At 41.8% G+C, this 25,972-nt stretch overlaps 1 protein-coding gene, 1 long non-coding RNA gene and 1 pseudogene across 5 annotated transcripts in view; 2 read left to right on the forward strand and 1 right to left on the reverse strand.

Moving 5' to 3' along the window:
- The first annotated feature begins 836 nt into the window (after positions 1-836).
- On the forward strand, positions 837-2,189 carry LOC110133655 (eukaryotic initiation factor 4A-I pseudogene; annotated as a pseudogene).
- A 1,673-nt stretch (positions 2,190-3,862) lies between these two features.
- On the reverse strand, positions 3,863-20,605 carry LOC110125477 (uncharacterized). Its single transcript, XR_002310082.2, has 3 exons — positions 19,704-20,605; positions 17,318-17,404; positions 3,863-9,790 (listed from the first exon to the last, which is right to left on the reverse strand). It is a non-coding gene; the product is annotated as an uncharacterized lncRNA (long non-coding RNA).
- Positions 20,606-22,402: 1,797 nt separating this feature from the next.
- Positions 22,403-25,972, forward strand: part of ZBTB40 (zinc finger and BTB domain containing 40) — a 73,391-nt gene continuing 69,821 nt past the window's right edge. For all 4 annotated transcript variants that reach the window (XM_020874498.2, XM_020874505.2, XM_020874504.2 and 1 more), the window contains exon 1: positions 22,403-22,563. The gene's annotated coding sequence lies outside the window, so the exon portion shown is untranslated. The remainder of the gene's footprint in view (positions 22,564-25,972) is intronic.

A 25,972-nucleotide genomic window follows, 5' to 3' on the forward strand; every position in this document is an offset into this window, starting at 1 on the left:
TTATTTCAGTGAATAACTTTGTATATGCATCATTTTGTACATCTGTAGGTATATAGACAAAATAAGTACCTGGAAGTGAAATTATTAATCAAAGGGAAAATGCATTTTAAAGTTTGATAAAATCTGTTAGTCTTGGGACTTCTCTGGTGGCCCAAGGATTGAGTCCACCTGCCAGTGCAGGGGACATGGGTTTGATCGCTGGTCCAGAAAGATTCCACATTAGCTACAAAGTAACTAAGCCTGTGTGCTACAGCCCACAAGCCACAGCTACCGCGGCTGTGCTCCCACCAGAAGAAGCCGCCGCAAGGAGAAGCCTGCACACGGCGACCAGAGAGCAGCCCCCACCTGCCACAGCTAGAGAGAGCCCGTGAGCTGCAGCGAGGACCCAGAACAGCCCAAATAAGTAAATCAATAATAATCCCTCATCTATGCAGGAATGGTACTAATCTACACTCCAGTCAACATGGAGTGCCTGTTTCCCATCTCATTGTCAAGTTTCCAGAATTTTGTGAAATTTGATAGGTTTTTTAAAAACAGGTATTTCAGAGTAGTTTTAATTTGCATTGCTCATATCATGAATGGGTTGAGCACATTTTTGTGTGTTTATAGCCCATCTTCAAGTCTTCTTAAGTGTGTGAACTGCCTCTTGATGTCTTTTTTTTTCTTTGATTTTCAGAAGACTTTCAGTCTTGTTCTTATTAACTTCTAGAAGCTCTTCGTGTGTTAGGGAAATTAGATCTTCGTCTATACTATGTGTGGCAAATAAATCCTTCCAGGTTGCCATTTTTGTTTAAACTTTATTTATGAGCCTTTTAAAAACTCTGGCTAAGAGTTTCTAAGGATCATGTCTGCGAGTCAGGATTCCCGATCCAGAGACAATGGCCCCGATGGGATGGAACCCGAAGGCGTCATCGAGAGTAACTGGAATGAGATTGTCGACAGCTTTGATGACATGAACCTCTCAGAGTCACTCCTCCGTGGCATATATGCCTATGGTTTTGAGAAGCCCTCTGCCATCCAGCAGCGAGCCATTCTTCCTTGTATCAAGGGTTATGATGTGATTGCTCAAGCCCAATCTGGGACTGGGAAAACAGCCACTTTTGCCATATCAATTCTGCAACAGATTGAATTAGATCTAAAGGCCACCCAGGCCTTGGTCCTGGCACCCACTAGAGAGTTGGCCCAGCAGATACAGAAGGTAGTTATGGCCTTAGGAGATTACATGGGTGCCTCGTGCCATGCCTGCATTGGGGGTACCAATGTACGTGCTGAGGTGCAGAAGCTGCAGATGGAAGCCCCTCATATCATCGTGGGTACCCCAGGCCGTGTGTTCGACATGCTTAACCGGAGATACTTGTCTCCCAAATACATCAAGATGTTTGTACTGGATGAAGCTGATGAAATGTTAAGCCGTGGATTCAAGGACCAGATATATGACATATTCCAGAAGCTCAACAGCAACACCCAGGTGGTTTTGCTGTCAGCTACAATGCCTTCTGATGTGCTTGAGGTGACCAAGAAGTTCATGAGGGACCCAATTAGAATTCTTGTCAAGAAGGAAGAGTTGACGCTGGAGGGTATCCGTCAATTCTACATCAATGTGGAACGAGAGGCAGTCATCTTCATCAACACCCGGAGGAAGGTGGACTGGCTCACCGAGAAGATGCATGCCCGAGACTTCACGGTCTCTGCCATGCATGGAGACATGGACCAAAAAGAACGAGACGTTATCATGAGGGAGTTCCGCTCTGGCTCTAGCAGAGTATTGATTACCACTGACCTACTGGCCAGAGGCATTGATGTACAGCAAGTTTCCTTAGTCATCAACTATGACCTCCCCACCAATAGGGAAAACTATATCCACAGAATCGGTCGTGGCGGACGTTTCGGCCGTAAGGGTGTGGCTATTAACATGGTGACAGAAGAAGACAAGCGGACTCTTCGAGACATCGAGACCTTCTACAACACCTCCATTGAGGAAATGCCCCTCAATGTTGCTGACCTCATCTGAGGGGGGCTGTTGTGCTACCTAGCACCAGCCAGGGATAAAACCTTGGAGGGGGCTGAGGAGCAGCAGGAGGGGGGAGGGAAGGGAGCCAAGGGATGGACATCTTGTCATTTTTTTCTTTTTTTTTTCTTTGACTCTTTGAATAAATGTCACTTTTTGAGGCAAAAGAAGGAACCGTGAACATTTTAGACACCCTTTTCTTTGGGGTAGGCGCCGTCTTCTCCCAAAAAACACTAATCCATTTCCCTAACGTAGTCAACCTCCAAACCCTAGAGGCTCTCCCACCCCAGCTGAATTCCTCTGAAAACATGCATTCAGTAGGGGCTACAATTTTGCTCCACCTCATCTGCTGGGCCAAATCTGGAGGGCGAACCCCTGAACTACGTAGCCCAGGGGATTGTCCCCAGGTGGGGGGAGCAGGGGAGAGAAAATGGTAGCCATTTTTACATTGTTTTGTATAGTATTTATTGATTCAGGAAACAAACACAAAATTCTGAATAAAATGACTTGGAAACTGAAAAAAAAAAAAAAAAAAAAAAAAAAAAATAAAAACTCTGGCTAAATTGATCAATCTTTTCTTTTTCAGTTTTTAGATTTTGAATCAATTAGAAAGTCCTTCAGTACCTCAAGGTTATAAGGAAATTTGCTCATTTCTTCCCCTAGTACTTTAATGTCTACAATTTCGTAGCTTTAGTTCTTTGATCTATTTTTAGTTTATCCCAGCATAACATGTGAGGTATAGATAAAACTCTTTTTTCAAATGATTATCCAGTTTTCCTCAAACCATTAATTATAAAGCTTGACTTTACTCTTATACTTTTAGAATATATTAAACTTTCATATGAATTTTGGTTTAATCTTGGACTTTCTATTTCATTCCATCAGTTTGTCTGTTTATGTGCTAATTATTCACTGTTTTAATTGTTGAGACTTTAGAATGCAGTTTAATATGATAGGTCTAGTTCTTCATATTCTTTGCTGTTTATTTTTTCCATAAGAAATTTAAAATCACCTTGTCCAGTTGCAGAAAAAAAAATATGTTTTTGTGTTTTCTGAGAATTAACATTTTTATATTTAGTCTTCTTGATATTTAAGAAATGATGTATCTTCCCTCTCAAGTTTTCTGTTGTATTCTGCACCAATATTTGAAGTTTATACTTAAAATTAATTGATAATTTATTTTTTGTTACTATTGTATATATGGTCTTTTCTTCTATTATCTCCTCTAAGTGGTTTCTGTATAAAGTTTATTCATTGGTATATCAGTCAGAGTTCTTCAGAGAAACAGAATCAAAGGATACGTATAGACATGAAAGAGTTTTATTTTGGGAATTCAGTTCAGTTCAGCTCAGTCGCTCAGTCATGTCCAACTATTTGCGACCCCATGGACTACAGCATGCCAGGCTTCCTGTTCATCACCAACTCCTAGAGCTATCTCAAACTCATGTCCATCGAGTCAGTGATGTCATCCAACCATCTTATCCTCTGTTGTCCTCTTCTCCTCCTGCCTTCAATCTTTCCCAGAATCAGGGACTTTTCTAATGAGTCAGCTTTCACATAGCTCAACTGGAATTCCATCACCTCCACTAGCTTTGTTCATAGTGATGCTTCCTAAGGCCCACTTGACTTCACATTCCAGGATGTCTGGCTCTAGATGAATGATCACACCATCGTGGTTATCTGGGTCATGAAGATCTATCTTGTACAGTTCGTCTGTGTATTCTTACCACTTTTTCTTAGTATCTTCTGCTTATGTTAGGTCCATACCATTTCTATCTTTTATTGTGCCCATCTTTGCAAGAAATTTTCCCTTGGTATCTCTAATTTTCTTGAAGAGATCTCTAATCTTTCCCATTCTATTGTTTCCCTCTATTTCTTTGCACTGATCACTGAGGAAGGCTTTCTTATCTCTCCTTGCTATTCTTTGGAACTCTGCATTCAAATGGATATATCTTTCCTTTTCTCCTCTGCCTTTTGCTTCTCTTCTTCCCTCAGCTATTTGTAAGGCCTCCTCAGACAACCATTTTGCCTTTCTGCATTTTTCTTGGGGATGGTCTTGATCACTGCTTCCTGTGCAATGTCACAAACCTCCATCCATAGTTCTTCAGGCAGTCTATCAGATCTAATCCCTTGAATCTATTTGTCACTTCCACTGTATAATCATAAGGGACTTTATTTAGGTCATATCTGAGTGGTCTAGTGGTTTTCCCTACTTTCTTCAATTTAAGTCTGAATTTGGCAATAACGAGTTCATGATCTGAGCCACAGTCAGCTTCCAGTCTTGTTTTTGCTGACTGTATAGAGCTTCTCCATCTTTGGCTGCAAAGAATATAATCAATCTGATTTTGGTGCTGGCCATCTAGTGATGTCCATATGTAGAGTCGTCTCTTGTGTTGTTGAAAGAGGGTGTTTGCTGTGACCAGTGCATTTCTCTTAGCAGAACTCTATTAGCCTTTGCCCTGCTTCATTCCATACTCAAAGGCCAAATTTGCCTGTTACTCCAAGTCTCCAAGTATCTCTTAACTTCCTGCTTTTGCATTCCAGTCCCCTATGATGAAAAGACATCTTTTTGGGAGTGTTAGTTCTAGAAGGTCTTGTATGTCTTCATAGAAACGTTCAACTTCAGCTTCTTCAGCATTATTGGTTGGGGCATAGACTTGGATTACTGTGATATTTGGTTTGCCTTGGAAGCAAACAGAGATCATTCTGTCATTTTTGAGACTGCATGCAAGTACTGCATTTTGGACTTTTTTGTTGACTATGAGGGCTATTCCATTTCTTCTAAGGTATTCTTGCCCACAGTAGTAGATACAATGGTCATCTGAATTAAATTCACCCATTCCAGTCCATTTTAGTTTGCTGATTCCTAAAATGTTGATGTTCACTCTTGCCATCTCCTGCTTGACCACTTCCAATTTACCTTGATTCATGGACCTAACATTCCAGGTTTCTATGTAATATTGTTCTTTACAGCATCAGACTTTACTTCCATCACCAGTCACATCCACAACTGGGTGTTGTTTTCACTTTGGCTCTGTCTCCTGATTCTTTCTGGAGTTATTTCTCCACTCTTCTCCAGTAGCATAACTGGGCACCAAACCTGGGGCATTCATCTCTCAGTATCCTATGTTTTTGCCTTTTTATACTGTTCATGGGATTCTCATAGTAAGAATACTGAAGTGGTTTGCTATTCCCTTCTCCAGTGGACCATGTCTTGTCAGAACTCTTCACCAGGACCTGTCCATCTTTGGTGGCCCTGCACGGCATGGTTCATAGTTTCATTGAGTTGGACAAGGCTGTGGTCCATGTGATCAGTTTGACTAGTTTTCTGTGATTGTGGTTTTTTCTGTCTGCCCTCTGACTGATAAGGATAAGAGGTTTATGGAAGCTTCCTGATGGGAGAGACTGACTGTGGGGCAAACCGGGTCTTATTCTGATGGGCAGGGCTATGCTCAGTAAATCTCTAATTCAATTTTCAGTTGATGAGTGGGGCTGTGTTCCCTCCCTCTTGTTTGACCTGAGGCCAAACTATGGTGAAGTTAATGAAGATGACAGCGACCTCCTTCAAAAGGTCCCGTGCTCACACTGCTGCACTCAGTGCCCCAGACCCTGCAGCAGGCCACCGCCAACCCACGCCTCTGCTGGAGACTCCTGGACACTCACAGGCAAGTCTGGGTCAGTCTCTTGTGGGGTCACTGCTCCTTTCTCCCAGGTCCTGGTGTACACAAGGTTTCTTTGTGCCCTCCAAGAGTCTGTTTCCCCCATCCTGTGTAAGTTCTGTAATCAAATTCCACTGGCCTCCAAAGTCAAATTCCATGGGGGTTCTCAATCTCTTTGCCAGACCCCTAGGTTGGGAAATCTGTCGTGGGTCGCAGAGCTTTCTTACCAGTGTGAGAATTTATTTGGTGTAATTGTTCTGCAGTTTGTGGAAACAGTGAGAGACTTTATTTTGGGGGGCTCCAAAATCACTGCAGATGGTGACTGCAGCCATGAAATTTTTACACTTGTTCCTTGGAAGAAAAGCTATAACCAACCTAGACAGCATATTAAAAGCAGAGACATTACTTTGCTGACAAAGGTCCATCTAGTCAAAGCTATCGTTTTTCCAGTGGTCCTGTATGGATGTGACAGTTGGACTATAAAGAAATCTGAGTGCGTAAGAATTGATGCTTTTGAACTGTGGTGTTGGAGAAGATTCTTGAGAATCCTTTGGCCTGAAAGGAGATCCAACCAGTCAATCCTAAACGAAATCAATCCTGAACATTCATTGGAAGGACTGATCCTGAAGCTGAAGCTCCAATACTCTGGCCACCTGATGTGAAGAACTGACTCACTGGAAAAGACCCTGATGCTGGGAAAGAAAGCAGGAGGAGAAGGGGATGACAGAGGATAAGATGGTTAGATGGCATCACTGACTTGATGGACATGAGTTTGAGCAAGCTCCGGGAGTTGGTGATGGACAGGGAAGCCTGGCATGCTGCAGTCCTTGGGGTGGCAACGAGTCGGACACAGCTGAGCAACTGAACTGAACTGATATCTATAACCATGAGTACAGCTGTGAAAAAGAGAAAAGCACTAATAAATGCAACAACACAGATGAAAATCAACTAATTACACGGAATGAAAGAAGCCAGGAAAAAAATACTATTGCATAATTTCAATATATGAAATTCTAGGACAGTCAAAAGTCATCTATATGGACAGAACGTAGATCAGTGTTATTTGGGGAGTGGGAGGGGGAAAGGGAGTTGAACTAGGAAGGGGCACAAGAGAACTTTTTCAGGTGATCAAGGCTGTATATTGTCACCCTGCTTATTTAACTTATATGCAGAGTACATCATGAGAAATGCTGGGCTGGAAGAAGCACAAGCTGGAATCAAGATTGCTGGGAGAAATATCAATAACCTCAGATATGCAGATGACACCACCCTTATGGCAGAAAGTAAAGAGGAAGTAAAGAGCCTCTTGATGAAAGTGAAAGAGGAGAGTGAAAAGTTGACTTAAAGCTCAACATTCAGAAAACTAAGATCATGGCATCCAGTCCCATCACTTCATGCAAATAGATGGGGAAACAGTGGAAACAGTGGCTGACTTTATTTTTCTGGGCTCCAAAATCACTGCAGATGGTGACTGCAGCCATGAAATTAAAAAATGCTTGCTCCTTGGAAGGAAAGTTATGATCAACCTACACAGCATATTAAAAAGCAGAGACATTACTTTGCCAACAAAGGTTCATCTAGTCAAGGCTATGGCTTTTCCAGTGATCATGTATGGATGTGAGAGTTGGACTATAAAGAAAGCTGAGTGCCGAAGAATTGATGCTTTTGAACTGTGGTATTGGAGAAGACTCTTGAGAATCCCTTGGACTGCAAGGAGATCAAACCAGTCAATCCTAAAGGAGATCAGTCCTGGGTGTTCATTAGAAGGACTGATGTTGAAGTTGAAACTCCAATACTTTGGTCACCTGATGTGAAGAGCTGACTCATTTGAAAAGACTCTGATGCTGGGAAAGATAGAGGGCAGGAGGAGAAGGGGATGACAGAGGGTGAGATGGTTGAATGGCATCACAAACTCAATGGACATGGATTTGGGTGAACTCCGGGAGTTGATGATGGACAGGGAGGCCTGGTGTGCTGCGATTCATGGGGTCACAAAGAGTTGGACATGACCGAGTTACTGAACTGAACTGAAACATATTCTAGAACCTCTGGTTTCTAGTCTGCCATGTAAGAAGCTTGGAGGTTACCACTCCATTCTAACATGAAGTAAAAACCTGAACAAACTGAAAGATCTATAACTCTCCTTAGATTCATCAGAGAAGTGAGGTCACAGAGCAACAGAAACCTCCATGGGAACCAGTACCAGAATAGGAAAACTAAATTGAAATTGATGGATTTCTTGTGGATAAATCTGAAAGTTACAAACTACAGAGGGACCCAGTAATAGATGGGGGTGGAGGGGGTGGGGTGAAGGGGGAAGCAACACACTTTTTTGAGTTTTATCTCCTTGAATTCTCAGTGAGTATCACAGAGAAATCCCCTAGTCCTTCTGGCATCAGGAGGAGGAAAGGAACCATTTTGGAGTACACCAGAGCATTTTATTTTATTTTTTTTTTAAGAATAAGGCCTTCCTTCATAGGAAACCACTGAACCAGAGTCTAACCTGCAGGGTTCTATCACAGTCTAACAGCCATGGGTGAAGGTAAATACACAATTCTAGCTCACTCTTACCAATCTCACTTTTGCCAATCCCACATAAGGGGGTTTGGGGATGAGAAGCACTGGTGAAGTTCATAGTCCAAAGACACAGGCTCACCAAAAATCTGAGATCTAGTCATAGGTCTACAAAATACTTTCCCTCCCCCTATGCCTTACCACCCCATCACTAAAGGTCTATTCTCAGCAATTCCTTTTACCTAGTACATCATTTCCACCTTTCAACAAAAAGATTACAAGGCATAACAGAAGGCAAAACCCATAATTTTATGAGAGAAGCAAGCTGTATGGCTCAGGAAACTCAAACAAGGGCTCTGTAAAAACCTAGAGGAGTGGTATGGGGAGGGAGATGGGAGGGAATTTCAAAGGGGAGGGGATATATGTATACCTATGGCTGATTCATGTTGAGGTTTGACAGAAAACAGCAAAATTCTGTAAAGCAATTATCTTTCAATAAAAAATAAGTTAATTTAAAAAAAAAAAGAGAGAGAAGCAAGCACCAAGAGTTAGAGGGACTTCCCTGGCAGCCCAGTGGTTAAGACTCTATGCTTCTGCTGCAGGGGGCATGGGTTTGATCCCTGGTCAGGGAACAAAGATCCTGCATGCCATTTGGTGCAGCCAAAAAATAAAAGTGAAAAGAAAAAAAACAGAGTTACATATGCCAGAGACATTGGAATTACCAGACTGAGAGTTTTAAACAACTATGACTAAAATGCTAAGGGCTCAATGAATAAAGTAGGCAGCATGTGAGAACAGATTAGCAACGCAAATAGAGATGGAAATTATAAGAAAGAAAGCCCAAAATGCTAGAGAACAAAAACAATGAAATGAAGAATGCCTTTGATATGGGCGTATGAGTTGAATGGACGTGGCTGAGGAAAGAAATTCTGATCTAGAGGCTGTTGTTGTTGTTCAGTTGCTCAGTCAGGTCCAACTTTTTGCAACCCCACGGATTGTAGCCTGCCAGGTTTCCCTGTCCCTCAGTGTCTCCTGAAATTTGCTCAAAGTCTTGTCCATTGAGTCGATGATGCCATCCAACCATCTATCCTCTTGTCGCCCTCTTCTTCTCTTGCCCTCAATCTTTCCCAGCATCGGGGTCTTTTCCAGTGAGCAGGTTCTTTGCATCAGGTGGCCAAAGTATTGCCAGATTTAATAAATAAAAATACAGGATCCCTGTTCAATTTGAATTTCAGATAAACAACACTAGGCATAGGGTATGTTGTTGTTGTTCAGCCACCAGTTCATGTCCAACTTTTCAAGACCCCATGGACTGCAGCACACCAGGCTTCCCTGTCCCTCACCATCTCCCAGAGTTTGTCCAAGTTCATGTCCATTGCATCAGTGATGACATCAACCATCTCATCCTCTATTGCCCTCTTCTCCTTCTGTCTTCAATGTTTCCCAGCACCAGGGTCTTTTCCAATGATTTGGCTGTTTGTATTAGGTGGCTGTTTGTATTAGCTCCAAAGTACTGGAGCTTCAGCTTGAGCATCAGTCCTTTCAATGGGTATTCAGGGTTGATTTCCCTTAGGATTGACTGGTTTGATCTCAATGGAAACCTCCAGAACTGAAAAACATAAAGAAAAAAATCCCTAGAATATATAAGATCTGTGGAACAACTGCAAAAGGAGTAACACATAAATAATGGAAATACTAGAAGGAAAAGAAGCAGAAAAAGTTGTTACTTGTTTCAAAGCAATATTTGAAGCTATAATGAGAATATTTCTGCCAGTTAATGACAGATAACAAACTGCACATCCAAAATCTAAAAGAATGCCAGCATGATAAATATGAAAAAAATAATCCACAATCCATACTGTATTCAAACTTCATAAAATTAACTATAAACAAAATATTTTTGAAAGAAGAGAGGAAAAAAAAACCCACCTTACTTACAGAGGAGCAAAGATAAGAATTTCATCATACTTCTCAGAAACCGTGCTAGCAAAAAGAGAATGAATGAAATCTTTAAAGTGTTAACAGGAGAAACCCACAAAGCTAGAAGCAGGTATCCTTCAAAATTATCCTCTGTAAGTGAAGAGGAATTAAAGACTTCTCAGACAAGAAAAATTTAAGGAACTGGTTGCCAACAGAACTGCCTTGCAAGAAATGCTAAAAGTTCTTTAGAGAAGAGGAAAAATATATAGATCAGAAAACTGTATCTTTTGTGCCCAGAAAGAGCATAAAAGAAGAAGAAATAAGTGTGGATAAAATAAAAGTTTTATTTTTCTTATTCATATTGAGCTAACAGGTAACAGTTTGTTCAAAATGATAATATCTGCTTGATTTTATAAGTATATAAAGTCCCCTTGTGGCTCAGACAGTAAAGCATCTGTCTACAATGTGTGAGACCGGAGTTCGATCCCTGGGTCAGGAAGATCCTCTGCAGAAGGGAATGGCAACCCACTCCAGGACTCTTGCCTGGAAAATCCCATGGATGGAGGAGCCTGGTAAGCTCCTGGGAGCGCAAAGAGTCAGACATGACTGAGTGACTTCACTTTCACTTTCAGAAAATACAAGGATATATTCATGTATGTTTATGTTTCAAGGAAATGAATGATAGCAATGATACAAGGAATAGGAAGGAGGAATTAAAATTATTTTGTTCTTATAATGTATTGACACTACTTGTGAAGTGTTATAGTGTTTGAAAATAGACTTGAATTAGTTATAAATGTATTTTGCAAATCTAAGGCAACTACTAATGAAAGGAAAATAAGTCTAACTGATACACTAAAAAAGAAGAGAAAGTAGAATAATATAAAATGCTTGATTAAAACAAAAGAATACAAAGGTGTAGAAGACAAAATTAGGAACAAAAAAAGGAAAACAAATAGAAAATAGTGACAAATGTGAAAGCTATTAATTCCATTACATAATAATCACTTTGAATACCAACTAAATACACCAATTAAAAGATATCATAACAATACACAAAAATCAGTGTGCTTCTAAATACTAACATGAAACTATTTAAAAAGGTAATTAAGAAAACAATCTCATTTACAATGGCATCAAAAAAATAAAATGCTTAGGAATAACTTTCACCAAGATGAAAGACTTGTCACTGAAAACTATAAAACATTGATGAAAGAAAGCAGACACAAATAAATGGAAACACATCTTGTGTACACGGAATGGAAGAATTAATATCATTAAAACGTCCATATTATTTAAGATAATCTACAGGTTCAATGCAACCATTTTCAAAATTTCAATGGCATTTTTTCAGGAATAGAGAAACAATCCTAAAATTCATATAGAACCACGAAAGTCTTCAAAGACCAAAAGCGATTTTGGGCAAGAAGAACAAAACTGGAGGTCTTACACTTCCTAATTTCAAAATATTAATATATTTCAAAGCTACAGTAATCAAACAGTATGGTAGTGGCATTAAAAAAAGACACAGACAAATGAAACAGAATTGAGTCTATAAATGATAATTTCTCCAACAAGTGATGTTGGACAAACTGGATATTCACATGTAAAAGAATGAAACTGAATCCTGTCTTACACCATATAAAAAACCCAACTAAAAATGAATTCAAGACTTAAAGACCCCAAACTATGAAACTCCTAGGAAAAAAGAAAAACATAGGAAAAAATTTTTCTTGAAATTGATCTTAGCAACGATTTCTTGGATATGACACCAAAAGCACAGACAACAAAAGTGAAAGTGCACATGTAGGATTCTATCAAACTAAAAGCTCTGCAGAGCAAAAGAAAAATTAACAGTAAAAGACAATCAATTCTGCAGAATGGGAGAAAACGTTTGCAAACCATATATCTGATAAAGGGTTAATTACTGAGCTATCAGGGAGGCCCATACAACTCAACAGCAAAATAATAATAGTAACTACCTGATGTTAAAATGAGATGCAAGAATTTTGTCAAAGAAAGAGATAAATCTATCTTTATTTACAGGTGGCATGACTATCTGTTGAGAAACTCAGAAAGAACAAACCAATAAAAACTTCCTAGAACTAAGAAGCAATTATGGTAAGGTTGAATGATACAAAGTTAACATTAAAATGTCAATACTTTACAACATGCCATCAATGACAAGTAAGTTTTGAAATTAAAAATGCAATACTACTTATCTTAACACCCCACAAGATTAAATACTTAAGTATAAACCAAACAGGATATGTTTAAGATTTTTATGAAGAAAGCTACAAGATTCTGGTAAAAAGAAATCATAAAACTAAATAAATGGAGAGCCACGGGGCTTCCTGCTGGCTCAGATGGTAAACAATCTGCCTGCAACGCAGGAGACCCAGATTCGATCCCTGGGTTATGAAGATCCCCTAGAGAAGGGAATGGCAATCCACTCCAGTATTCTTGCCTGGAGAATTCCATGGACAGAGGAACCTGGTAGGCTACAATCCATGGGGTGGCAAGGAGTCAGACTTGACTGAGCAACTAACACTTTCCTTTTCATCCCATGTTCATGGATATGAAGACCTAATACTGTCAAGATATCAGTTCTTTCAAACTTGATCTATATACTTTATGCAATCTCAAGGAAAATCTCAGTAAATAATTTTGTGGATTTTGACAAATTGATTATAAAGTTTTTATGGAGAGGCAAGAGACCCAATAACCAACACAATATTGAAGGAGAAGGACAAAGTTGGAGGACTGACACTACCCAACTTCAATATTTACTATAAAGCTATGGAAATCAAGACTGTGGTATAAGCAAAAGAATAAATCAATGGAACAGAATAAAGAGCCTAGAAATAAACCCGTATAAAGTCAACTGATATTTGACAAAAGTAGCAAAGGTAATACAATGGAGTAAAAAGGTTTTAACAAATAACACTGAACAACTGGACATCCACATGCAAATAAATGAACCTAGACACAGACCTTACTTTTCATAAAATTAATTCAAAATGGATCACAGACAGAAATGTAAAATGCAAAGCTCCTAGACAATAACATAGGAGAAAATCTAGATAATCTTGGCTATAGTGATGACTTTTTTGGATACAAACCAAAGGCAGAATTCATGAAAGAAAGAATCAAGCTGGCTTATTATAATTAAACTTTTTGGTTCTGCGAAACATTATGTTAAGAGACTGAGAAGACAAGCCACAGACTGGGAGAAAATATTTGCACAAGACATACCTGAAAAGGACTATTATTCAAATTATACAAAGAACTCTTAAAACTCAACAATAAGGAAACAAACAACCTGATTTTAAAATAGACCAAAGACCTTAATAGATCCCTCTCCAAAGAGGATAAACAGATGGCAAGTAAGCATACTAAAAGATACTCCACAACATATATCATCAGGGAAATGCACATTAAAACAATAAGATACTGCTATATACCTCCTAGAATGGCCAAAATTCAGGACACTGACAACACTAAATGCTGGTAAGAATGTGGAGCTGTGGGAACCCTCACGCCCTGCTGGTGGAATTCAAAGTGGTACAGCTACTTCGGAAAATAATTCGGCAGTTTCTTACAAAACTAAACATATTTTTCTTATGTGACCCAATAATTGTGCTCCTTGGTATTAACCCAAACAAACTGAAAAGTTCTGGCCACACAAGAGCTTGCACACAGATGTGTATAATGCCTCTATTCATAATTGTCAAAACTTGGAAGCAACCAAGACGTCTTTCAATGGGTGAATGGATGAGTAAACTGTGGTACATTCAGAGGGTGGAATATTATTCAGTGCTAAAAAGAAATAAGATAACAAGCCATGAAAAGATATAAAAGAAACTTAAATGTATATTACTAAGTGAAAGAAAGTAAAAGTGAAAGTTGCTCAGTTTTGTCTGTTTGCGACCCCTTGGACTATATATGGTCCATGGAATTCTCCAGGGCAGAATACTGGACTGGGTAGCCTTTCCCTTCTACAGGGGATCTTCCCAACCCAGGGATTGGACCCAGGTCTCCCACATTGTGGGCAGGTTCTTTACCAGCTGAGCCACAAGGGAAGCCCTAAGAGAAAGCAGCCAATCTTAAAAGGTTATATACTGTATAATTCCAACTATGTAACACTCTGGAAAAGGAACAACTATGGAGACTCAAAAGGGCAGTGACCTCCAGGGGTCTGGGGGCAGGGAGGATGAATAGGGAGAACACAGAGGACTTATTTATTTTTCAAGTGATTTTTTTAAGCTTTAATTTTTAAATTATAAACAGCATATGAGCACATTTATTAGAAAAACTCAATCATCACCAAATATATAGCAGAAAGGTGAAAAGCCATCTGCAAATCTCAGGCTCTGCCTTATATACAGATGTCAAGCAGTTTGATGGGTTTACAAATGTTCATTTTTATAATAATTTTTGAATAGGAAATATATGCTAATAGTTCAAAATTCAAAAGCTACCAAGTAGTTTATAGGAAAAACTGTCTCTTTCCCTGTTTCCAGCAATTAAATTCCCTCCCTTGAAGAAAATCCTATTAACAGTATATATATTTATGGGCTTTTTTAAACTTTTTATTTTATAATGGGGTATAAGTGATCCCTGGTGGCTCAGTGGTAAAGAACCCACCTGCCTGCCAACATAGGAGACCCAGATTCAATCCCTGGGTCACTGAGATCCAGTGGAGGAGGAAGGATCCCCTGGAGGAGGAAATGGCAACCCATTCCAGTTTTCTTGCCCGGGAAATCCCATGGACAGAGGAGCCTGGCTGGTTACAGTCCATGGGATCTCAAAAGAGTTGGATACGACTTAGCAACTAAGCAACATTTGCGTTTTTTTTTTTTACTTTTTATTTTATATTGAAGTATAGGTAATTAACAATATTGTGTTAGTTTCAAGAATACAGCAAATGTGTTTCAGAGCAGCAAAACTACTGTGTATAATGCTATAGTGGTGCACACATGTTATGCTGTTGTTCTTGTTCAGTCCCTAAGTCATGTCTGACTCTTTGCGACCTCATGGATTAGAGCCTGCCAGACTCCTCTGTTCATGGGATTTTCCAGGCAAGAGTACTGGAGTAGTCAATCCCTGGGTCAGGAAGATCCCCTGGAGTAGGATACATGTTATGCATTTGAGCAAATCCACAGAACGTACAACACCAAGAGTGAACCCTAATATAAACTTTAGGTGATAAGGATCTGTGAATGTAGGTATATCAAGTGTAACAGATGCTCTGCTCTGGTGGGAGATGCTGATGGTAGGAGAGGCTATGCATGTGTGGGGATAGGGGAACGAACACTGGAAATTTATATACTTTCCTCTCAATTTTGCTGTGAACCTAAAACTGCTCTTAAAAATAAAAATATTCTATATCTTGATATGGTGGTGGTTACATGGGTGTGTGTACTTTCCAAAATGCCACTTTAAATGTGGAGAAGGGAATGGCAACCCACTTCAGTATTCTTGCCTGGAGAATCCCATGCAGGCTATAGTCCATGGGGTCACAAAGAGTCGGACACACCTGGAGCAACTTAGCAGGCACACATGCACGCACTTTAAGGGAGTATACTTTTTCTTTTATGTAAATTATATTTTAAAAAGTCGACTCTAGATGAGATGACATATTACACTGTCCTGTCTGCAGAACAAAGGATAATTAAAAAAAAAAACTGCAGGAGGAGGATAGGTGAGAGATAAAAGCCATTCAAACTCTGGCCATGGAAACAGAGTATATTTAGAGGTAAAATCAACAAGACTTGGTGACTAGTTGAGGGTGAGTGACAGACATGTCAAGGACAATTCCCAACTGTCTAACCTGAGCAATCAGGTAGAGAGTGGTGGGTGGGCTGTTCTCTCTGAGCTCGGGAGCTGCAGGGGAGAAGCAGACTGGGCTGGAAAATTACAGCCTCTGTTTTGGATTAGATGGATACGATGGGCCTGTGAGCCATCTCCAAACATGTTGATCCCGTCAGTCTGAATGCAACAACGCCTCTTGTCTCAGGAGAAATTGAGATTCATGATATAAGATATAAGAAGACCAGACCCCACAGAAGTACCCTTATTGGCTGGGAGCCCCTTTGGAGTGAGGTAGTCTCTCCCTTCTCTTGGTTTTTTTGTCATCTCGGATGGATGAGCAAGCTGACCTTTCTGAGTCATTTGGCAAATTCCAACAGCATCCTCATCTGAGACTCTGTGGCCTCCACTGGGCAAGATCTGAAGACAAGCTTCATTTGGATTGGAGAAAAGGGTTAGTGGAATTCTAACACTTAGAAAGCCAGGGAAAAGAAGGCTAAGGCCCAGATACCTACTCTAGCAGATAAAAAGCATATGCTGAGCCTCTAGCAAACTTCACTTCTACAAATAACACCACCGCCTTGGGGAACAGCAAAGACATTTGACCAGGCGGCAGCTGTGCGGAGAGTGCTATTTAAAGACATAGCTTTTGCAGCCCAAGGACTCTGGGCTTAAGATTTGATTGGAAGGCGGAGCGAAGACTGAGGAAAGAACCAGATTTGGGGAAAAACATCACCAGGTGGTTGGCTGCTGATATGAACTCTGAATATGTTAAATGAGCTCATTTTAATAAAATTATGTCTATCCATCTCTCTCTGAGTAAATTAAATGTGCTAATTCACAGAAAGCACTTGGAACAGTGTCCAGCTCATGGTGCTTATTGAAAGGAAACTGTCCTTATTACCATCATTATCTCCCCATCTACCTACCTACATATATTTGCTCAGAGATGGAGAAATACTCTTCTATAATGATATGTTACTGCTAAGTGGTAGGATTTAGAGTGATTCTGTTTCTAACTCTCTTCTTTATATGTTTCTGTAATCCTTGAACTCTTTATAACAAACACATATATTTTGTAAAACCCACAAGTCATTATTCTGGGGGCAGGGGGAAGTGAAGGCTCTGGAGTCAGAGCCTTAACCTCAACTCCACTGATTAATCGCTGTGTAACCTTGAGCAAATTATTTACCTCCTCTGAGTCTGGTTTCTCCTCTATCAAAGGAGGTAATGATATTACTTACCTCATTTGGTGGCTATGGGAATGAAATGAGATAATCTAGGTAGAACTTGGCATGGTACTGGCGGCAAACAGAGAGAGATAAATAATGACTGCTATTACTAGTGGCAGAAGTGGCCCTGGCTGTGTTATTTCCTACCAGGGCAAGGCTGATGTCCTACTCACCTCACTGTTCTTGCCCTGAAGTAGTCATTCTGGAGACAGTTGGCAGTTTAACCAGGGCCACCTCAGGCATCAACCTGGGAACACTTTCTGTCAAGGTAGAAAAGAAAGTGAAGAGACCTCAAGCACCATCCCCCTCATGATCAAGAGCTAGGTCCTTTTGGTGATTGAGAAGTACAAGTTATTTCTCCAAAACTCTTGAGACTCTCCCAAGCGAGGAGGTCCTTAGAGGATCCACCATTGGCTTCTTATTCTCCCACATGATGGCTGGCCAGAAGCCAGGAACACTGCTTTCCATAACTTTATGCTGTTCTTCATGGGCTATAGGCAAGTCATTTCCATGAGAATTTCTAATAATACAAAAGCTCAAGGGAACAATTGTGGGGGAGCTGCAGCCACTTTCCATTGACCATGTGTGAGTATGTTGGGGAATTGCATTCATTGTTATGTCTAAAGCAATCCTTCAAAAAACAGATGACCGATAGGCATATGAATTCCAGCTGATCTATTTAAAACCCTAAATGATGATGCTGTTAACATGCTGCACTCAATATGACAGCAAATTTGGAAAACTCAGCAATGGCCACAGGACTGAAAAAGGTCAGTTTCCATTTCAATTCCAAAGAAAGGCAATGCCAAAGAATGTTCAAACTTTCATACAATTGTGCTCATTATACATGCTAGCAGGGTTATGCTCAAAATCCTTCAAGCTAGGCCTCAACAATATGTGGGCTGAGAACTTCCAGATGTACAAACTGAATTTAGAAAAGGCAGAGGAACCAGAGGTCAAATTGCCAGCATCTACTGGATCATAGCAAAAGCAATGGAATTCCAGAAAAACATCTACTTTTGCTTCATTGACTACTCAAAAGCCTTTAATTGGGTGGATCATGACAAACTGTGGGAAATTCTTAAAGAGATGGGAACACCAGACCACCTCACCTGCCTCCTGAGATACCTGTATGCAGGACAAGAACCAACAGTTAGAACTGGACATGGAACAACAGACTGGTTCAAAATTGGGAAAGGAGTATGTCAAGGCTGTATATTGTCACCTCACTTATTTAATATAGATGCAGAGTACGTTATGCAAAATGCTGGGCTGGATGAATCACACGCTGGAATCCAGACTGCTGAGAGAAATATCAAAAACCTCAGATATGCAGATAATACCATTCCAATGACAGAAAGTGAAGAGGAACTAAAGAGCCTCTTGAAGAAAGTGAAAGGGGAGAGTGAAAAAGCTGGCTTAAAACTCAACATTCAAAAAACCATGATCATGGCATCTGGTCCCATCACTTCATGGCAAATAGATGGGAAAAAAGTTGAAACAGTGACAGATTTTATTATCTTGGCCTCCAAAATCGCTGTGGACGGTGACTGCAGCCACAAAATTAAAAGGCACTTGCTTCTTGGAAGAAAAGCTATGACCAACCTAGATGGCATATTAAAAAGCAGAGACATCACTTCACAGACAAAGGTCCATATCGTCAAAACTTTTTCTTCCATTTTTTTACACTCTTCCTGTGGGCATGCCTTGTGGCTCAGCTGGTAAAGAATTTGCCTACAATGTGGGAGACCTGGGTTTGATTCCTGGGTTGGGAAGATCCCCTGGAGAAGGGAAAAGCTATCCACTCCAGTAGTGGGGTCACAAAGAATCAGACACAACTGAGGGACATTCACTTTCACACTTTTCCTGTAGTCATGTACAAATGTGAGAGTTGGACCATGAAGAAGGCTGAGTACTAAAAAATTGATGCTTTCAAACTGTGGTGCTGGAGAAAACTCTTGAGAGTCCCTTGGACTGCAAAGAGATCAAACCAGTCATTCCTAAAGGAAATCAATCCTGAATATTCACTGAAGGACTGATGTTGAAGCTCCAATACTCTGGCCACCTGATGTAAAGTGCTGACTCATTGGAAAAGACCCTGATGCTGGGAAAAATGGGAGGCAGGAGGAGAAGGAGGCAGCAGAGGATAAGATGGTTGGATGGCATCAGTATCAGTTATCAGTTCAGTTGCTCAGTCATGTCCAACTCTTTGCGATCCCATGGACTGCAGCATGCCAGGCTTCCCTGTCCATCATTAACTCCCAGAGCTTACTCAAACTCATGTCCATCAAGTCAGTGATGCCACCCAACCATCTCATCTCTGATGGGGTCACAAAAGAGTCAGACACGACTGAGCAACTAAGCACACATACATGCACTCCTAAATTCACAGGAGCAGCATTTACAATAACCAAACATGGAAACAATCTACAAGTCCATAGACAGATGAATGGATAAAGAAGATGTGGTGTATGTGTGTGTACACACACACACACACACACACACACACACACAGATACACCAATGGAATACTGAAAGAAAAGTGAAAGTGTTACTCACTCAGTCCTGTCCAGGTCTTTGCCACTCCATGGACTCTAGCCTGCCAGGCTCCTCTGTCCAAAGACTTCTCCAAGCAAGAATACTGGAGTGGGTTCCCATGTCCTTCTCTATCCAATGGAATACTGCTGCTGCTAAGTCGCTTCAGTCATGTCCAACTCTGTGCGACCCCACAGATGGCAGCCCACCAGGCTCCCCGTCCCTGGGATTCTCCAGGCAAGAACACTGGAGTGGGTTGCCATTTCCTTCTCCAGTGCATGAAAGTGAAAAGTGAAAGTGAAGTTTCTCAGTCGTGTCTGACCCTTAGCGACCCCATGAACTGCAGCCTACCAGGCTCCTCCGTCAATGGGATTTTCCAGGCAAGAGTACTGGAGAGGGTTGCCATTGCCTTCTCCGAATGGAATACTACTTCACTATAAATAATGAAATAATGCCATTTGCAGCAACATGGATGAATCTAGAGATTATCATACTAAGCAGAGTAAGTCAGAAAGAGAAAGACAAATACCATATGCTATCACTTGCATGTGGAATCTAAACTATGACACAAATGAACTTTTTATAAAACAGAAACAGAAAGAGACTCACAGACTCACGGACATAGAGAACAGACTCATGGTTGCCAAGCAGTGGAGTGGGGGTAAGGGCAGGGATTGGGAGTTTGGGATTAGCCGATGCAAACTATTACATGTAGAGTGGATAAATAACAAGGCCCTATTGTATCTCATGGGCAACTGTACTCATTATCCTATAATAAACCAAAATGGAAAAGAATATGAAAAAGAATATACATCAATATTTATAACTGAATCTCTTTGCTGTACAGCAGAAATTAAGATAACATTGTAAATCAACTACTCTTCAATAAAATTTTGAAAAATAAATAAAACAAACCTTTAGATGAAAAGAGTTCTTTCCATATTGTCTAGACTTTACAACAAATGTATACTCCATAAAATAAGAAACAAAACTTATTTAAAACCTATAACCATAACCCCAGGAATTCAACATATCCACACTTCTCTTTTTTTCTTCTTCTTGTCTCTGTAGGATTCAGTCTTAAATAAGGAGCATAGATTGTGTCTGCAGTTATTCCTGTTGCTTGAGAATAATAAACCTCAAGCCATCCACATTTCCATATAGTACCTTGGCAATAACACTGCTCCTTAAACATTCGACTGATCAGATAAATATTTCAATAGCACCTACTATGTACCAAGCACCACTCTATGTGTTTGTTAAATCTGACAATGTGGTATTGAGTGCTCCCACCAAAGGAGAATGCAGAGATCGTGAAAATAAGCAATTAGGAGACACAATAGCTATAGGTGTGAGTCTAGTGACTACAAAAGTGACTGTTATCTACAGTTACTTTGACTCTTAATGTGATAGTGACATATGACTATACTACTGAAAGTGACAAAGTGGGCAGTAACAAGGACCCTGTATACCCAGTTGTGTGTGTTAGTCTCTCCATCGGGTCCAACACTTTGCAACCTCATGGACTATAGCCACCCAGGCTCCTCTGTCTATGGAGTTCTCCAGGAAGAATACTGGAATGGGTAGCCATTCCCTTCTCCGGTGGGGTGGGGTGGGGGGATCTTCCTGACCCAGGGATCTAACCAGGGTCGGCTGCACTGCAAGCAGATTCCTTATTCTCTGAGCCACCAGGGAAGCCCACCTATCCCGTTGGGGTCTGTAAATGTTGACTGTGTGGCAGGGAAAGTAGCTGAGGGATAATGATGGTGAAAACAACTGAAAGGGTGACAGCTGAGCACACATTCCAATTGCTACACCGCACAGGAACTGTTAGAAGTTTGTGGTCACAGAGAGGGGAGGTTGCATGCTGGACAGTGACTGTAGAAGATAATGAACCGGATGGCAGCAACAATACAAATGACAGTTTTGCCCAGTAGATTGAATTTATGATTAAAAAGGTGATGGGAGTGGGTCCAACAATGACATCCTTCACAACGACTGAATATTGACACTGTGGATGGACAGCTGTAACCAAACAGGGAGCTTGGCCTTGTACTGAGACAACTAGATTTGAGCAGCATGACTGGCAGTGAAAGAAAAATTTGCTGTCAGTGACAGAATGATATTGTGGGGTTCAGCGGGCCAGCATCGATGTGATTTAACTTATCTGACACTGTTTAGATATGATTTCATCTGTCCGGCTGAGGGAAGGTGGCAAGAGGATTCCCCCCAACTGGAAAGCATAGGATGCGATGGCATGTCAACAGAAAAACAGAGCAAAAGCAAAGCTATCACTTCACCCCCAAACCCATGCATCCTACAATGGCCTCTTAACGTCCAAGTCAAGCTTCTTCACCAATGACGAGGCGTTTGGGGACAAGGCTCGGGTCACGTCTCTGTCTTGCACGTGAACTTGCTGTCTTTGGAAAAGTGGAAAGAAACCTTTAGCGCCTAATTCTCTGCTGTGGTTTGAAATGAGAGAATCTTAGCGTGGCCTCACCCAGGATAGTGGAAACCCGTTAGAATTTCCTCAGGGAGTGTGGGGAGGGGAGCGAAGGGTCAAGGGTCAGAGGTCGGAGAAGGGGTTAGCAACCGGCTGGTCCGAGCGTGTTTGCATTGGTAGAGATCACGCGCGTGCGCGTGACGCAGGCCACGCCCCCGTAAGGCCCGCCCCCTCCCCCAGCACGTGACTGGCGCGCGAGGCAGGCCGGGCCGCCCCCTCCCGCTCCTCACACGCCTTCAGCGCCGGCCTCAAGATGGCCGCCCTCTGGCGTATCTGGCGCTGTTGAATGGAGAAAGCTTTATTGTTCCCTTCGGGTAGGAGTGTTCGTGTCCTCTATGGCGCTGTCAATAAAGAACGGCAGTTTGAATCGGTCCTGAACAGGTAACCATAGAAACGGGGCCGGGACTCCGCGTTGGAGACCCCTTTTGCCGCTGAGGGCCGGGAGGCGCCCCAAATGAGGGGCGCGCAGAGACCCTTCGGCCTGGCGAAGCCCGCTGCGTCCTGCCGAGTGTCCCAGCCGCCTGTCCCCGCCCCCGGGGGAACTTGGAACCCCCCTACCGCACCCCCGGAGCGGCCCACACTCCTGAGCGCAGGCTCTGCTCTCGTCTCCGGCCGAGGGGTATGCCCCGGGGTCCCGGCCCGGATGCTCGGCCGGGCCTAGGCCCCGCTTGGGGCCCGCCCTCCGCCGGGGACTTGCCTTCGCCCCGCATCGCCGGCAGCTCGGCGCAATCGGAGGCATTCTCGCAGCTGCTCCTCGCATTTTTTCCCCCCGCCCCCGCTAGAATCCCTACCCCTCCCCGGGCCTCGGCAAACTGAGGCCTTGGCCCAAAGCCGCCGCTCCCCTCCCTTCCCTTTTTTTTTTTTTGGTCTGCCGGGAGCTAAGAAGGCTTTACTTTTTTTTTTTAACTGGTTGAGGGAGAAAGTATTTCACATAACTTGTGACAGTTAACAGGAAATCAAATTCCGGTGTCCATCAGTGGAGTTTTCTTGGAACACAACCGTGTTCGTGGTTTCTATATTTGTCCGTGGCCGCTTTCCTCGTGCAAGAGCGAATTTGAGTAGTTGCAAGGCTTAATCTGATGGCTCTGACGCTTTGATCCCCAAAGCCCACGCTGTCTTTGCCCTTTCGCAGCAGTGTGGCAGGCCCAGCTGTAGACACAAGTAGGCTGGGTCAGTGCTGTCCTTCAGGCCTCAGGGACTCCTCAGGCCCCTTCTCACCCGAGTGGGAAACTCGAGTTACAACTGCCCTGTGCACCCCTAGAGCTCTGTAATTAACCACACACTCTGGTTTCCATTACTTCTGGTTTTATTGGTTTATTATTCCAAGTGGAATTGTTTCCCCTCCTTTGAATAACAGTACCATCTACTGAGCACCTGCAGTAAGCCAGATGCTTGTTTGTATTCATGCACAGCGATTTTGTGCCAGCGACTTTTGTGTGTCCATGTGTCCGTTTTGCGTGAGTTGAAAGCCCAGGTTCTGAGAGGTTAAGCTGTTTTAGAGCCTAATCGATTACGGGTCTGGCAAGTTGCTCCTGGGAGCCACCTGCCTGGGGACCCATGTCATTCTGCTTGGATTTTATTCTTTCAGATCTGTCAACCTGGCACTATTGGCTCTTCCTTGGAATGGAAGCCAAATCTTTGTATGGTTTGTGGATTTTAATTACAGTCTCAAAATGAAAATTTCCTCTTACTTGGCTAAATCATCAAACTTCTGCTGCACCCCCACTTTCTAATTTAGACTTTGTCCTTTTATAGGAGTTGTTCCCAAACCCAACTATTCATCACTAGCTTAACAAGTAGACTCAGAGTACCCCATACTTGTATGCATGCATTTGTTAATCATTCAGTATTTGTCGTGTGTCTACAAAATACTAGGAATGATTCAGACTCCTGGAAATAGAAGTACAATGGTGAACAAGATCAGCGTGATCTCTGCCCTTCCGTGGAATTTAAATTCTGTAGAGTCTTGGACAGATGGCATACGAGTAATCAAAGATAATTTCATATACAGCTGTCATAGCATCTTTATAGTAAAATTAGTAGTTAATTTTTATTGAGTGATTCCTGTGTGCCAAGGACTGCATTATGTGCTTTATTTCCATAGCCTATCATTTAATCCTCACACCAACACTATGGCATAGGTTGAATTAATAGTCCTATTTTAAAGATGAGGAAACAGAATCAGGAGAGATGTCCAAGGTTACATAGCTAATGCCTAAGGGAGCTAGGACCTGAATTTAAACTGATCACACTAACCACCCTGCATTTCCCATCTGTTTATTATCTTTCCTACTGCTTGGGAGGTCTTCAAGGGCAGGTCCTGCACCTTGCTTGTTTTTACACCAGCTGCTAGCCATTGCCCACAACCTGGCATTTGGCAAATATTAAATAAATGCAGGTCATTCATTGAGCAAATATTTGAGTGTCTGCTGTCCACCAGTCAGCACTGTGACTGTGATTACCAGGATGAAACATGGACCTAAAACCAGTGTCTTAACACAGGAAAGCAACAGCCGAGTTATTCCAAGTTGTGGCAGCTGCTGTAAAGGGAACAAGGCGGTGCTGGCTTGGGAGCCCACCTGTCTCCAGGGGTCTCTCTTCCAGGTAGTTTAGGCTGAAACTTGTGGGGTGACCAGGATCCAGTTCAGAAGAAGGGAAAGGGGGAGGAGTTGAGGTGGAAGAACTTTTCAGCAGTTCAAGCACTGTGCGATGGCAGCAGCTTGGAGAGGACAGGGCTGAAAGAAGCCGGTGATGGTGCCGTGGTTCACAGGCCTGAGCCGGCAGTCCTGGCCCTGTTTCCAGCTTTCCTGCTGATAAGGAGCATCTCTTGGGCCAGTTACAAGTTATCGTCTTATCTGATACATGTTGGTAATGGATAATGGTACCAGAGGACTCTTGTGTATTTTTTGTTACACGTATTGCTGAATTCCAGTTAGAGTAGCCAAGTTTGGCCCCAAATGGAAACTTACTTAAAATGCTGGAAAGTGAAAGTGTTAGTCACTCAGTCCTGTCCAACTCTTTGTAATCCCATGGACTGGACTCCACTGGCCCTTCTGTCCATGGAATTCTCCAGGCAAGAATACTGGCGTGGTTAGCCATTCCCTTCTCCAGGGGATCTTCCCGACCCAGGGATCAAACCGGGGTCTCCTACATTGCAGGCAGATTCTTTACCTTCTGAGCCACCAGAGAAGCTCACTCAAAGTGCTAAATAAGAACAAAAATTCAGAAGTGCATTACAGTTGAATTTGAGGGTGTGTGTGTGCATGGGTGTATGTGTGTATGTTTTTATGTTTGGGGGAGGGGACAGGTCTTATTTTTTTCTTAATGTTTATGTTAAGAGGGGAACATTTCCAAATGGGATTTAATTTTTTTAATAAAATTACACAACTGCCTGTAGAGAGTGTTTCATCGTTTTGGTGTTTTAAGCTTGAAAATATTTGCATTCCTTCATTCTAAGAAAACGATAGGCTTCTTCTAGTTGGTGGTAATTTTAGAATTTGTTTGCAAATGATTTTAGGTTTCCTCTAAAAGCTTTCAAAATAATGTTGCATACTATAAGCAGAATGTTGAATGCTTTAAAGCAGGTAGACTTTTTGCACAGGTAAAGACACATGATGTTTGGGCTCATAAACATGAAAAATTACAGAGGCAGTAATAAATTGAGCAGATTATATAGGAAGATCAGCAGTGTCAAGTTTTACTTTAAACTCTCTCCAGTAAACACACTGACTAAGTCATCAGAAGATATGATCCAGCCCAGCAAATGGAGCAGGGAACCCAACAGAGAGTG

This window comes from Odocoileus virginianus, chromosome 30, assembly GCF_023699985.2.
Source record: "Odocoileus virginianus isolate 20LAN1187 ecotype Illinois chromosome 30, Ovbor_1.2, whole genome shotgun sequence".
Lineage (NCBI taxonomy): Eukaryota > Metazoa > Chordata > Mammalia > Artiodactyla > Cervidae > Odocoileus > Odocoileus virginianus.